The sequence below is a fragment of the Colossoma macropomum genome, unplaced genomic scaffold (genome assembly GCF_904425465.1).
Source record: "Colossoma macropomum unplaced genomic scaffold, Colossoma_macropomum, whole genome shotgun sequence".
In the NCBI taxonomy this organism is placed as follows: Eukaryota; Metazoa; Chordata; class Actinopteri; order Characiformes; family Serrasalmidae; genus Colossoma; species Colossoma macropomum.
This window is the reverse complement of record NW_023496051.1, coordinates 2,711,638-2,722,691: the sequence shown is the minus strand read 5'-3', so window position 1 is coordinate 2,722,691 and position 11,054 is coordinate 2,711,638.

The window sequence follows — 11,054 nt, the reverse complement described above, 5'->3', positions numbered from 1 at the left end:
CCCAAAACTTGTAGAGATATAAAGTGTATGGCGTAAAATAGTTTTCTTGATAAAGAAAGGTTTTCTCATAACAGCAAAGATGTCCGTATATGGTGTATAAGACAGTAGTATATTTGATCTCTGGTGTATTGCATTATAACTGGCATAATAATAATAATAATAATAACAATTCCTCTATGCTAAGAATGCATTGCATGAGATTTAGAGTCCACATGCTTCTATAAGCAGTTCTCCACCAAGTTCAAATCCCAGTGCATTGTGGGCCAGGGGCAGGGGTGCTTCTAATCAGGGATGAGAGGAAGCAAGACTGGAGCTAATCTCTGGGCTGCAACCCCTACAGATGAGACTGGCCAACTCTGTAAGCTCTATTTCTTCTCATCAGACAAACTCCACACTCTTAGGCTTGGCCCATGTGGTTCACATGAGGTTGCCATAGAGAGAACAACACAACTTTTTCCTTGCTTCTATTCTCTTGACATGTACCCTCTGGTCGTTTTTTACTTCTGGTGGCTGAATGGTCTACTGCAATCACACTGACGTTGGGTGACGATCGGGCCAAAATGGTGTCACATGCCGAGCTTTTTTGAAAAGCTGCCGTTCTGAGGGAGGTGATGTTTTCTCACGAAGGCCACAGTAAACCCTGTTTTTCAGCTTTATGTTGTTTTAAGTGGGAAGAATGAGGCATCCTGGATTCCTCCCATTTACAAGGAGTAGGGGGGGGGGCTGCACACAGGCCCATTAAAGACACATCATCTGATATGATCTAGGGAACAGCCCTCTCCTGCTTAGCCAAGCAGCTAGAATTGAAAACAGGCATTGCTCATTAATCTCAGTGTTTGTCCTTTACATCGCGCCTTCTCACCCTCCTGCTCTCTCAAACCCCCCCTGCTTGCTGGATGCTTGAATTGCTGTTGCTTGAAGGAGAATTTCTTACATTTTTATTGCATTGTGTTTTGTTTTGTTTGTTTGTGTGTTTATGCACTAAAACCAGTCCTCATTCATTTTTACCTGACTATTTCCAAACAAAATCATATATCGCTGTTGTCAGAAGAAAACCTTGAATCTCCAAAAAGATAACTTTACAGGAGAGGGAAAAAACCTACTTTACTTTTAATGTAAGTCAATGGAACCAGACTTTTTTCCAAGTCATTTTGGGTCATTTCTTTTAGTCGATTCATCGTGAGATTTACACACAATGTAAAGGACGACAGGTATTTTCAAATTATGTCAAAAACAGAAAAATGATCTCAGATGAAAAAGATGGTCTCTGCATTGTTTGGCTGGTCTCATTCAAAAAGAAGTCCAGGCTTGAAACACTACTTATAACTTGTGTAAATGGGCGGGGCTAGTCTGAATAGATGGATATACTTAGTAAATATTTGAATGCCTCTTGATACATTACATGTTTTGTTGATTGAAAATTAGCTAACATGTTTGAATAAAGAAAATATCAAATGCGCCATAAACTTTGTTTTTTTCCCTGAATATGTTAAATTCAGCAAAGTAACAGTAATTTTGCAGAAAAAAAATTGCAGTAGTTTGAGGATGTGTTAACTTATTTTCACTTAGAAAATCAACTAAACGTGTCATTTCAACATGCCAACCAGGGGTGCTCAAATTTTTGCATACGACTGTATAAATTTGTGCATTCAAAACAAGCTGTTTTTTGTAGTTTCATTTCTAAATATTCTCTCTATAGGTTGTGGAATTGGTGGTACATTTCAAAACTTTAACAGTGTTTACACTGTTTTGTACTGTAGCTATTAAGCTGATGAAGCTAACAAGCAGTGAAAGTTAGCATTGTGCTAACTGCATGGCTAAATCATCACACAATTATCTCAAACTGTGTTCAGTTGTTAAGTAATCTTTAATAAGCTTGCTTACGTGGTTCCTGACACTGTATGACACACTGTTGTGTGTAAATATGGACAAAAGTACAAAATTCAGGCTTCAAGATGGCTTCTATTGTTTTAGCTATGCCACATACTTTCTCCATTTTCTCCTGAATTCAAAACCAAAACAGCCACTCGGAGGTTAAACTATGACACCATGTGTGAAATGTAGTGCAGTCTGAATGTCAGCTTACCACCAAATTCAGCAACCACCTTTAAAGATTCATGAATAGAGGCATGGGTGCTGAGGCCTGGGACAGTAATTGGGGCTGACATGTCTTACTGTGAAGGCCTCAGTCCTGAAGGGGTTCATTTCAAGCCATTTGGGTGGGTAGGGAGTGGAGAAAGGTGGTGCAGGACAAAAATATGTTGTCTCAGCAGCCTGGAGAGACGTTTTGTTTCCTTAGGATTTCTTTACCGATAACTTGAAGTGATTAGCTCACTTTTACTGGTCAATGTCCTCGTATGCAGGCCTGAAGAATGTGGTGTGTATATCTGGAGGAAGGTCCTCAAGAGCTGCTTTGGGAATCTTTGTTTTTGCGTGCAGATTTAAATGGAATTAAACTGTTTTTTTTCCAAAGGTATGCATAGTTAAATGGTTAAGATGTAAACAAAGCAATTCAGAGTGGTTTGACATGGAAGGTGCTGTTCTAGAGAAATCTTAAAGAGTTGTTCGCAGTGGTGGTGATAGGAACCAGACGTCTGAAGAGTTTATTGCTTTTAAAAATTCATAGAATGTCATTACAAATATGCTGCTTGATGTCCAAAATGTTGTATGATCATTTTGAAATAGGCTTTTGGCCTAAAACATATTTCTTTAAGTCCATTCATGGCAGAGGGACACTTGCAGGGTGTTGTGAGGCAAAATAGTCCCAAAACAAAAAACCTTATTACAGATTTTACCATCATAAAGATTACTTATAAAACTCAGAAGACACGTGTGGGTTCACTGGTGGTTTTGGATGGTAAATAAAATGTCTATATATGTGTTGTAGACATTGTGACTCCTGGTTCATATTCCGATGGAATTCCCTTTTAATGGATTAACAACATATTTATACATTATGGTGGTTGTCTAGTTTAGACACCATGTGAGATTCAGTCGTTGTTAGCTGGTCCTTATACTGTTGTTGGCAAGGTGTGAATTACAGGGGGTTCTGGACCCCCTAATTAACCTCTTGGACCCTGTGAATGTCTCAAAATCTAAATTCTGAGGGGTCCCTGAAAACAAAGCTCTACATTATGCTGACTCTTATGAAAGCATAGATGCTCAATACAAATTCAGGGAAAGCTCATTGTTTAGTTGCTTCACCCACAATTGGTAAGGCTCTGTGTTTGATATTCTTAGCTTACCAGTGATGCAGCACTAGTCTGCCTCAGGGTGGCTCTGTAGCAGACTAGCTCACCCAGTTGGTCCTTCATAGCTTAGCAACTCTAACTACTCCTGGGAGACCTCTGAAAAAATACTGCCGTAGCATATTTGTAAATCTGAAAACTTGCCCAGTTTCCCAAGAGTTTGGTGGAAAAAGTGAACTGTTACTAATTTACCAAACTACAAAAGAGCATTTCCAGAAGAAAAACTGCTAAACCAAACATTTCGTTGTCATTGAAGGTACCATCGGCGCTGCCATGGCGAGTGAGCCAACGCTGGAGTTTCCAGCCAACATGGGACCCCCTGAACACCAGGGGGTATTTCGCATACTGGCTGTTGGCCATCACATCACAATGCATTCTCATTCTAAGCACTCATACACTCTCAGAAAAAAAAGGTACTAAACTGTCACTGGGGCAGTTCCCCTCTTGTCACTGGGGTGGAACCCTCAAGGGTATATCTCGGTCCCTTCAGTCAGGGAACATATACCATAATTTATATTTTCTGAGTTGTACTGACTCCACACACCCCGTCTCGTCTCCAGGCTTTTTATTTTATTGTTCTGTTTTGTAACATTAGATTATGAAAAGGTACAAATATGAACTTTAAAAACTTATATAAGGTTCACAATTGGGCCTTAAAACCACTGTTGTACCTTTGAGGGAACATTTACATTGTTTGTACCTTGATGAACGAAAAATGTACCTGAACAGAACCTTTATTTCTAACAGTATATGATGTATTCAGGTGCTTCAGAGGAACTTGTAGAAATATGGAGGATGGTTTTAGTGATGGTCAGTAATTCTTTGTATTTTAAACTACAACTTAATTTTAGTACATTTAGCATTTGCTTACCTCAACTATCTAAACCAGGGGTGACGAACTGCAGTCCTGGAGGGCTGGTATCCAGCATAGTTTGGTGATCTTCTCTTAACACACCTACTAACCTTGGCAATTAGCTGCTATCAGGTGAATCAGATGTGCTTGAGCAGGAAAACCACAAAACTGGGCAGGACCCTCCAGGACTGGACGTTGTTACCCCTGGTCTAAATGTTCGCCTTATTGTGAGGAAATTGTGAGTTCAACTCAGGCCAAAAAAGAGCATAATTTGCCTCACTTTGTTGGGCTTTGTAGCCAGAAAGTTTGTTAGCTAAGTCAATGTGGTCTAGAAAATTAGCTAATTAGCTAGCATGACCTGTTTTAGAATCTCCCTATTTTCCTCCTGTGTAAAAATACATATATCATTAGATAGCTAACTGCTAATTCTGACATCAGTATGGTCCTCTCTCTCTCCCATCACTTAGCATGATGCTAGCCAATGTGTGCTGCAGTTACATAGCAGATTAGTGTTCTACTTCAAGTGTGTTTAGCTTTCCAGTGATATTGCATTAGCAGCAGGTGACGAGATGCTGTGATTCTTCCTGTTTCTCAGAGGAAGCACATACTAGCCTTCATTCTTCCAGCTTGGTAATGTTGAGTGATAGGAAACATAACATATCGCTGTTGTTGGAAGAAAACCTTGTATTTCCAAAATGGTAACTTTACAGGAGAAGGAAAAAACATACTTAACTTTTAATGTAAGTCAATGGAACCAGACTTTTTCCCAAGTCATTTTGGGCCATTTCTTTTAGTCCATTCATCTTGAAATTTACATACAATGTAAAGAGCAACATGCATTCTCAAATTCCCAAAAAAACGTCAAAAATGGAGATACAAGGTTTTCTTCCGACAACAGTGACATGCTAGTTTTGCTGGTGATCAGCCTAAAGGCCTCACACAGAACGAGCCACCTCACATCACACAGCATCAAACAATTCGTAACCATTGTTTTTAATAGAGGTACGCACACTGGCACAGACACACCGTGTCAACACGCGTCATATGAAAGCCATATTGAGACCACAGAAAGCCACCGTGGCCTGAAATGTACACAGAGAAAGGCCGTTTTAGTCAAAGAGACATATGCTAATGTAAGTTACCACAGCTCACGTTACTGTTAGCTACCTTTTCACAAACTGGCTGTTTTTGAGCTGGAAGATACAAACTGAAAAAGGTAGTAAACTGTCGCCAAGCATAAGTGATGCCAAAAACTTTATTTCTTTCAGTTTACATGAGCAGTTCGTAAAAATCAACTTGAACTAGCTTTATTGGCTCTTCCTGCTGGCATTCTGTAGCAGCGCTCCTCTATGCTATGCGACACTACATGGTGCGACACGACACATCCGGTGTGCAGTGGCCTTAATAACTTCCATTGCTGTTGGCCAGCCTACCAGCATCCATAACACAAAATATGCTGGATTTACTTGTGACCAGGCATGCTGGTTTTTCTAGCAGGGTAGCTAACTTTACTTGTTCCTTTACCACATCAGCTTGGCAAATCTTATGTTTCTAACTACAGAGCCTTTGCTATGTGAGAAACTGGAGCATCTGACGAACACATGAAGGCAGCAGTAATTTCATGCAGATTTCTTCCCAGGTACCAAGCTTCTGACTGATGGACAGCTAAAGAGGGGAGAGACTTACATTCAACTGAAACTGTTTCAGAGATTGATCCCAGATGGGCCTGTTCTGAAAGTATTCTTAGATCAAATCTGATCAGCTGCCTCAACTCCAGGTCTAGCAATTAAGAGCGACATGGAGGCCTCTCCTGCTTTCAGTCTTGCTTTTTCAAACTCCAAACTGTAGCTACACACCCTTTGTCTCACAGGAAGGGTGATTTAAGTAATAACAGTCATATTCCACACAGATGCTTAGAAATATGATGACTAGTTGTGGTGGGTGTTCCTTACCCCACATGGGGTAGCAGTGAGAGTTACAAGAAGCAGTTCAAAAAACAGTCAAAGGTGCACACAACACATTTGATTACTCCTAATATTTAGCTAAATTTGCATTTATGTGCAGTACTGTTATTTTTTGATATGTTGTATCTATGGTTCAAAACAGCCTCAAAGCTTCAGAGCATGGATTCCACAAAATTCTGTGGAAAAATTCTGGTCCATGCTGACATTATTTTTCAGGTGTACGTTCATGCAGAGAAGCTTTCGTTCTACCACATCCCAAAGGTGTTTGTACTAATGGCCTGACTCACGGGCACCAAAGACAGCCGCGAGAGAGGGTGGGAAGATGGTGACCGAGCCTTCCATGCCGACAAAGGCCGTGAATGACAGCTGGAGGAGGATGTCAGCTGCAAGAGAGAGCAGGAGAACGATGACAGCCACGAACGACATGAAGGCAGCACATGAGTCCTGAACTCAACATCCCGGGCCCTGCCTTCTGTTCCATAGTACGGCCACTTGACTGCGCCTCACGTTCGATCCCAGCGGCCAAGCTTAGGAGCGAGGACAGTGACAGGGAGGCAGAGCAAAGAGCAGAGAGGGACAAGTGAGAAAAGGGATGAGCAGCAGAGAAGCTGAAAAGTTTGTTTTTTCAAGAAAAGGACTGAAAAATCTAGGTTTGGCCCGTGGGCTCAGGAGTACTGACAAATTATTGTCAAGAAATGCTGTTCAATACTGCATCCACACCTGCAGGTTAAGAAACAGATGCAAGTACCATGCACAGTGGAAGAGATATGTCAACAGCATCAAGAAACACTGCTGACTTCTCTGGGCCCTGAAATGAACAGATGCACAGTGGAAATGTGTGTTATAGTCTGACTAGTCAACTTTTCAGATTAGCTATGTAAATAATGGATGATGGGTTCTCCGGACCAAGTCCCATCATTGTTACCAGTGTAAAATTTAGGAGTCGGGGTTGTCATAGTATGGAGAGTATTAGTGAGTAACTTGCACATCTGTGAATGTATCATTAATGCTTAACACATTTAGCAGCAACATATGCTCCCTTTTAGGTGGTCTTTTTCAGGGATGTCCATGCTTATTTCAACATGACAACACCAAGAAACATTCTGGACGTGTTACAACAGTCACGTGTGTACCACTTGTGTCACCAAAGTTATGAAATCTTAGCACAGTTCATCCTAAATTCAGACCTTTGATGAGCTTAAGCCAGAGATTTTTTTTTTTAAACCACAGATTAACCCATTCAGCTGTCTTTCCTTTAGAGTATTGTGTCTTTTAAATCCTCTGTTCTTCTCAATGTGAATCTTCCTGTATGTCTTTGCTCAAGAGTGGATGCTTGTGCAGGTTTTAGGGGTAAAACAAAGACACCCCACCTCATGTGTACGCAGTTGTTTTGTAAGTGCCATTAAGAGATGAGGTCAGCCTGGTCGTGGTAAGGCTTTTTTTTGAAGTGAGAAGGGGTCGCGTAGCCATGCCATTGTCCGGTGACATTCAGTATGACCCTGCGTGGTGGCCCCCAGGGTCAGGCTTTAGGCTTTTAGGGCTCGGCTGAATGCAGAACCAGATGCTTAAGTGGCCACTTCAATGGGAAGCAACAAAGCAAAACCAACAAGGTGGGGAGGGGTGGAGGAGGAGGAATGGCTCACCAGGGCGGCCGAGGAAAGTTCCTGTCTGGGCTTTGAAACAGTGGTGCTGTAAACGAGAGGCTTGAGAATTAATTGGTCTTTCTGTGAGACATGGTGGTAACAGCCACAGTAGCAAAGTGTTTGCAAGTGGATTCTGTTGCTGTCGGTTGCTTATTTACATACTTTACATACTTTGTAGGCCTGTAAAAACTGTGTGTTTCTAAGACTACATGACAGCTACATAAGCCCTACATGACAACCTACATAAACATTTATAAAGGCTTGTTCCAGTAGCTGTCATCTGTTACGAAGATTGCTTTTGTCAACTTCAAGTCAAGTTGATGCAACATCTGTGTCAGGTGACATTATTTTTCTGCCATTATGTTGTGTTATGACACTTTCTGGGGTGTCATTTAGCCTTATGAATGCTACATTTTAGTAAAGTGTTACTAAAAGTTTTAATTAATGACAATGATGTCCTGCAAAAGAAGTGCAATTGTGTTGTAAGTATAGTGCTGCAAGTAGGTCAAAATTGTGCAATAAAAAATCATAGTTTATTCATGAAGTGATAACAGTGATGTTTTATTTTAAAACAGTTTATATTTTTTTCTGATATTTTTTTTAAACGTTCCTATCAAATGTGTGACGATCAGTTATTAATCTCAGTGTTACTGAGCTCTGCTAAAGCCTGAGTAGACTGATAAATCAATGTGATGATCAGTTATTAATCTCAGTGTTACTGAGCTCTGCTAAAGCCTGAGTAGACTGATAAATCAATGTGATGATCAGTTATTAATCTCAGTGTTACTGAGCTCTGCTAAAGCCTTAGTAGACTGATAAATCAGTGTGATGATTGGTTACTGAGTCCAGGTGTGTGAACTGTTCCAAACTGTTCACACATTTTTCACATAAAATCCCCACAATCCACAATGCAAACCTAGCCTAATCTCTACCTAAGGTTGACTCGTTTCTCAGGACTTGAGTTGTCTGCTCCTCTGGAAAGCTGCAGAAAGCTTGGCTCTGCGTGAGGGAAGTTGATGTGCATCCAGAAATCCATCCTAGATTCCTCGATCATCCATTTGCTCCATATTAATACACAAAGGAGTGCTCAACTCTGGTTTTCTGGGCTTATTTACCCCCCAGAGATCTGCCCTGCTTCCACAACCTCTACTTTAAAGCGGATGCTCTGAGGAGGCCTGCAGTAGGGAGGCATGCAGTGTGAAGAAACTTGGTGCTTGTCCAGGTGAAGATGATGTCTGAGCTCCTCCAAAACCTTCAATATTTCCCAGCATCACCCTTATCTCTGTGTAGCGTTTGCTAATTTTTCCATGAGCCACCCATAAATAGCAGTCGCTAATTTATCCATGTAAGACAGATTAATCCTGAGCGTTCCCCTGTGTGCTGATACGACTGCTTGTTTATTCAGTTTGCCTTAAATGGTTTCTGAGGATAACCTTGGCTGTGCCCATTGGTACAATGTTTCCATCACATTGCTTTTATGGCAACGGTTTGGCCACAGGAGAGAAGTTTATCATTTTATTTATTTATTTTATAACAAGCACATCCTGTTTACTATGCTGGGGTTGTTATCTCTTAATGACTGGTCCTGGATCAGTTGGTCCTACACCTAAACAATTGTTGGGTAAACCGAACTAGCGCCAGTCTTCTACAGTAATTAATATGTAATTACATAGTTATATAATTTATTAGTCTGTTACATAATAAATTACATTTACATTTGATCTACACTGATGACCCAAATCATTATGACCATTCACAGATGAAATAATGTTATCTCATAACCAGAGCACATGTCAAGGTCTGGGATATATTAGATGATAAACGGTCAGTCGGTTCTCGTAGTTGGATGTGGGATGAACGGGCAGGCGTGAAGACCTGAGCAACTTTAACAAGGGCCAAACTGCTATGGTCAGACCACTGGGTCACAGCATCTCAGCAAGGCTTGTGGAGTTCACCCGGTCAGCAGTGGTGAGTACATCCTTCGGGGGTACGAGGAGGGACAATCCATGTGTTGGATGCCCAAGGGTCATTAATGCACGAAGACAGTCAACACTTTCAAATCTAGTCCGAACCAAGAGAAAGGCTACTGTGGCACTGTTAATGATGGTTACGGGAGGAATGTGTCACAACACACAGTTCCACAGACTGGTCAGAGTGCCCATGCTGACCCATGTAAACAGTTGGAAGTGCCTACAGTTGACCTTGGAGCAGTGGCAGAAGGTCTTTTAAATCATGTGGACAGCCAGGTATGTCTGTGCCTGGGAAAGTGATGGCACCAGGAAGACAAGCAAGTACAGGGAGTGTGATGCTCTGGCAGCATTTTGCTGGGTACAGGGCAAGACAGGGAACAAAGTTCAGCCCTGGACTTTTGCTTAGACCAGTCCACTACAACCACGGTGACCTACCCAACAACCGTTACTTGCAAACACCCCCTACCCTACCCCGCAAATTAGCTTGATAGTTAATTAGCCATTGTGTTATTGCACATTAACATGAAGATAGCTATGTTTAGCCTTAGCCTGCGTTCTCACCGGCAGCAACTTTTCGTCACCCAAATTACGGATTGCTCATCGCCTGTGGACGTTTTTGAACTCCAATTGACCGCTGGTTGCCATGGTTTCACTGACTTCAAACATAAATCAGATGCATTCCTGCTAAAATTAAAAAATTCTGGTGAGAAATTGTTTGTGTGCTTATTTTTATTTAATCTCTGTGTCTGTGAGGAAAACAGTGTTTGGTCTTTGCGATTAGTGTCCATTTGCGGCGAAAGCACCACCGCCATTATTCCATCTCTAGCAGGAACAATTATCTAGGAACCAAATATGGAGTGTACTGTTTTACAGTGGTGGAGATAAAGCATGTACTACGCTGCTCAATGCTCAATTCCTATTGGTAATCGCTACGTCGCTTCACTCCTTATTTTTATTAATGTTAAACTCCGCTCAACTTTGTTGTGTCTCTTACTCCGCCCACTTTGCGTCGCCAACGTTCACGCTGCCTCCTGTTGGCAGAAATCGCCAGCTTTCATCGAAAATAAATGACTTCCAGCCGTCTTGTCACGTCGCTGCCGGTGTGAACGCAGGGTTAGTGTACAAGTAGAACCCCCAGGCGCTCCAGCTCCGTGGTTCCTCGTTCTGATATCCAAACATTCTTTGTATCATTCATTGTACTTCCATTTCTTCATTTCTTGGCATCTTGTTTAAGTAACTTTCTGTTTTTCATCACCCCGCTCCCCCTTCACTCCCCCGGTTTGGTTGGTTTCCTCCATCTCTCTCTAGCTAGCCTTCACAGTTTAACTTTACTGGTTGTTGTCATTATACTTTGTTCCAGGGGGCTATGGCCGATG